Source organism: Palaemon carinicauda, chromosome 35 (assembly GCF_036898095.1).
Source record: "Palaemon carinicauda isolate YSFRI2023 chromosome 35, ASM3689809v2, whole genome shotgun sequence".
NCBI classification, from domain to species: Eukaryota; Metazoa; Arthropoda; class Malacostraca; order Decapoda; family Palaemonidae; genus Palaemon; species Palaemon carinicauda.
Window position 1 is genome coordinate 28,523,507 of NC_090759.1, and position 5,000 is coordinate 28,528,506.

Here is a 5,000-nt window from a genome sequence, read left to right on the forward strand (position 1 = left end):
CCTGAGTGGCCGAGGGCAGGGAGAGGGCAACGTTCAAGGTAGGAAGGTAGGGGTTTAAAGATCACTCCTGAGTGGCAGAGGCAAGGGAGAGGGCAACGTTCAAGGTAGGAAGGTAGGGGTTTAAAGATCACTCCTGAGTGGCAGAGGCAAGGGAGAGGGCAACGTTCAAGGTAGGAAGGTAGGGGTTTAAAGATCACTCCTGAGTGGCAGAGGCAAGGGAGAGGGCAACGTTCAAGGTAGGAAGGTAGGGCTTTAAAGGTCACTCGCGAGTGGCAGAGGCAAGGGAGAGGGCAACGTTCAAGGTAGGAAGGTAGGGGTTTAATGATCACTCATGAAGAGAGGCAGAGGGCAACGTCCAAGAGACCGACCTTAACGTGGGGAAAGGGTTTGTGCGTCGCTATGATCTGCAAAGCTGTACTAGTCAGGGGCATCTATACTACCATGGTTTCATGTGAGCGATAAGAGTGAAGTCTGCCACCATCACCAACGTGGTGATGAAAATATCCAAACCCCAGCATGATTAAAAATATGTTTGAATAGTTACATTTTTTTTTTTTTTTTAAAGCAACTGAGTAACTTTATTACGACACAATAAGTCCCGGTAAGAAGGTCACAAAATGAAGACTTGCTATTTCTTGTAAAACCGACAACCGGTTCTGTTAACAGTTAACAATGAAATATGCAGACAGGTTCAAACAAGGTACTGTCAGTGCGAGGGGAGAGCGAAGATACAAAGGATAATATACACAAAAAAGAGAAATGTCGTTACTATGTACGCTTGTGTGACACACGGGTGGTACATTGTATATAAATTCATATAAAACGGACAGTGCCCACGAGCCCTCTTCACCCAAACTAGGACCAAGGAGGGTCAGGAGATAGCTGCTGACTCAGCAGGTAGCCCTAAAGCTCCCAAAATCATCCATCCTTAGTTCACAAGGATGGTGAGGTTGCTCAAAATAAAATGTACTTTTGCGGAATAAATAGGAAAATGATAAAGGCTTACGTATTTTCCCCAATGAATGGGTGGGAGAAAAAGTATGGATTAGCAATTTTCCCTCATGGAGTTGATAAAAAAAAGTAGAGACGAATATACTTTCCCAATAAATTGTTAGTAAAGAAATGAACCTGAAAATTTTCATCATGAAATAGATAAGAAAATAGATAACATTTTCATATCCACTGAATGGATGTAGAAAAAGCAAGACAAACAGTAATTATTATCATTACTATTATTAAATGTTAAGCTACAACCCTAGTTGGAAAAGCAGGATGCTACAAGCTCAGGTGCCCCAACAGGGAAAATAGCCCAGTAAGGAAAGGAAATAAGGAAAAATAAAATATTTTAGGAATAGTAACAATATCAAAATAAATATTTCCTATTTAAACTATAAAAACTTTAACAGAACAAGAGGAAGAGAAACTAGATAGAAAAGTGTGCCCGAGTGTACCCTCAAACAAGAGAAATCTAACCCAAGGCAGTGTAAGACCATGGTACAGAGGCTATGGCACTACCCAAGACTAGAGAACAATGGCTTGATTTTGGAGTGTCCTTCTCCTAGAAGAGTTGCTTACCATAGCTAAAGAGTCTCTTCTACCCTTACCAAGAGGAAAGTAGCCACTGAACAATTACAGTGTAGTAATTAACCCCTTGGGTGAAGAAGAATTCTCCCTATGAATAGTTTAGGGAAAACGTACTGTATAACAGTTTCTCCGTATAAATGGTAAAAAAGAGTGAGTTTTTACCTTACTGAATGTGTAAACGCAAAGTGGCGACTGTAACATACAGTATTTGTCTTCGACTGAAATTTGAAAATCGAACATTTCTCTTTCAGGAATTGTTTTGAAATATGGATAACCTGTTGTTTGTCTTAAGCGAAATTATCAAAATGAGACAAATATGATATTATTATTATTATTATTATTATTATTATTATTATTATTATTATTATTACTTGGTAAGCTACAACCCTAGTTGGAAATGCAGGATGCTATAAGCCCAGGGGGCCCAACAGGGAAAATAGCCCAGTGAGGAAAGAAAACAAGGAAAAATAAAATATTTTAAGAACAGTAACAACATTAAAATAAATATTTCCTATATAAACTATGAAAACTTTAACAAAACAAGAAGAGAAAAAAGATAGAATAGTATGCCTGAGTGTACCCTCAAGAAAGAGAGTATGTAAAATAAATTGTGAATTCACCAATTATTTTCATATTCTTTTGGGGATAAGAAATATAACATTAATATATAACAATTCTTGTCAAGCTATAAAGAGAATTCATTCTGTCATGAAAGTCAGGTTGAGAATTCTGTATAATTCACACATACATTTTTTCGAAATTGAGTTTTGAAAACGTAAAAGCAGTGAACTTAATGAAAATTGTTATTATTTTTTTTTTTTTTTGTAATAAGATACATTTTATCACCTTTTGCTTTTGTTATGAGTGCCTTGAAAATAATGTATTTCTAATAGACACACACACACATATAAGGAAGGACATGTCTGAGGCCTTTGTTCTGCAGTGGACAGGTAATGGCTGATGATATTTATACACATACATACATACATACATACACACACACATATATATATATACATATATATATATATATATATATATATATATATATATATATATATATATATATATGTATATATATACATATATATATACACAAACATATATATATATATATGTATATATATATATATATATATATATATATATATATATATATATATATATATATATATATATATATATATATATATATATATATATCCAGATATACAGATAGTATATTCTAACCAAAATCTTATTCTTTATACTGGAAGAACCAAGAATTACAAAACAAAATCGACACCCTTGCTAACTTTAAAAAAAAAAAAACATCAATAATTTCTTTTCCGCGGAACTATGAACCACGATAAATCTATGCAAGGTGTTCCTTTGTTACTTATTTATTTGTTTGCTGAAGCAAGTAAAGACTAAACTACGCCGGTGGTTGTGCTTCGTATTTTCGCATAAGAAAGGGAGAGTGTGTTTGATTGTTTAACCATTATCAGTTTACTCTAAAGCAGGGGTTCTCAACTATAGGGGGGGGGGGTTATTTCAGCTTTTCAGAGGGAGATTGGGACAACAAATTGGCAAACTCAGACTTTTAAATTGTTGATTGTTAGTGTCTTTCAACAACAGAGGAAGCACTATAAAGATAATCATATAATATTGTAAATGTAGACAGTATGTACTAATATGAGGAAAAATAAAAGGATTGTATGTATTATATGCATATTATTTACATGTACTTCTTGAGGCAGGCACTCCTGGAAAGGAGTGGTGAATGACTTTCTGTCGTGTGAAGAATGGGGTGTGTGGGAAGACTTTAGAACAGTGGTTCTAGGCCTTGTTTGCCACATGATTGACTGATTGAAACTCCAATTCAATCAATCAATCATGTGGCAAACGAGGTTGAGAACCACTACTATAAAGTAAGACTTCTCACACAACATATAAGTAATTCATCGATAGATTTCGTTGAAAGTTTGCAGAGGGCCGGAAGGGGGGGGGGGGTAAATGGCAGTGAGGTGCTAACTTTCAGATTAACCTTGAAGCAGATGTAAATCCGACATTGTTATAAGTCATATGCTTCTTTTTTGTGTATAAAAAGTTTATATAAATTTTATTGATGAGTTTCAAAGAAACTTTGTGCGAGTGTGGGCTGCGATCAGAGGAAGAACTGATTGGATTTAGAGACGAATACTGATGCCAATGAAGAATTCTTTAATTTCAATGATGCAGAATTGCAACAACGTAAAGGTCATGCTGAAGGATTTTTATTCTTCAGCCAAGTTGACGTTTTCAAATAGAATTGTGATTCGAGATTTTCAAAGCCGACGAAACAGGTAACCAAATGCCTATTTTTATTACCTAAACTTGAAATATAAAATAAGATTTAAAAAAAAATAGACCAGGGAGACATAATTACCAAGAAAATAAAAAATCCTTAAATTGGGATAAATATGAATTGTTATATAGTGTCATCGCTCTTTTTTTTTTATTTCTCAGCATCCATGGTCATGAAATTATACATAAATAAACTTCTGTTTCCTTTCCTCACTGGGTGCTAATTTTCTCTATTGGAGCCTTTGGACTTATAGCATCTTGCTTTACTAACTAGGGTTGCAGCTTAGCTTGTACTACTACGACGACTACTACTACTACTACTACTACAACTACTACTACTACTACTACTACTACTACTACTACTACTACTAATAATAATAATAATAATAATAATAATAATAATAATAATAATAATACTAGCTTCAGGTCAAAGCTGACGACGGAAGCGATCTGACTAAAAGTTGCGAATAAAATCGGGAGCAATGTCAACAGAAATTTAAGAAAGCATTTTTTCCTCTCAGCGACTTTTCCAAATCTTTCGACAGCGTCAATCATGATGAACTTTGGAGGAAAATGTCATCCATAAACATTGGAGGATTTCTTTGTTTTGAAAACTGTATTCTGAAAATTGCTCTTCTGGCTGAGCTCCGCAGAGGTAAAATCGTTTAAACTCATACCTAGGGTTCCATATACCTTGTGGCATCTAATTACGGAGTTAATTACGCTCAGTTTATGATTATTGTACTTCTATGTCTATTAATAGACTGGAAGATTCGCAGAAACCAACAATAAGCCGTGAGACAACTTGATAGTAGCAGCAGAGATTCCGGGCGAAATAAGCTCCACCCCTATGACGTCATAGCCAATTATGTTGCCTCCCGCGTTCACAGCGATCGCAACGCATACCCTTAAAAGTGAATGTATCATTGAAAGTTAGTTTAGTTTGAAATTTGTAAGGGGGTGTATTGTGACCGTTACTAACGTGTAAAACGTGGTTGGTCATGACGTCATCACGGGCTGGGGCTATCTTTGCAGTGACCGTAGTAGCATAATATTTCAATAAACCTGCAATCCAATACATTTCTAAAAAT

At 35.2% G+C, this 5,000-nt stretch overlaps 2 protein-coding genes across 2 annotated transcripts in view; one reads left to right on the forward strand and one right to left on the reverse strand.

Annotated features, from left to right (window-relative positions):
* The window catches only part of LOC137627408 (protein FAM185A), a 558,433-nt gene that overhangs the window by 510,039 nt on the left and 43,394 nt on the right, over nt 1–5,000 (reverse strand). The window lies entirely within an intron of this gene.
* LOC137627407 (uncharacterized) overlaps nt 1–5,000 on the forward strand; it is a 419,507-nt gene that overhangs the window by 336,895 nt on the left and 77,612 nt on the right. The gene's annotated exons all lie outside the window — the stretch shown is intronic.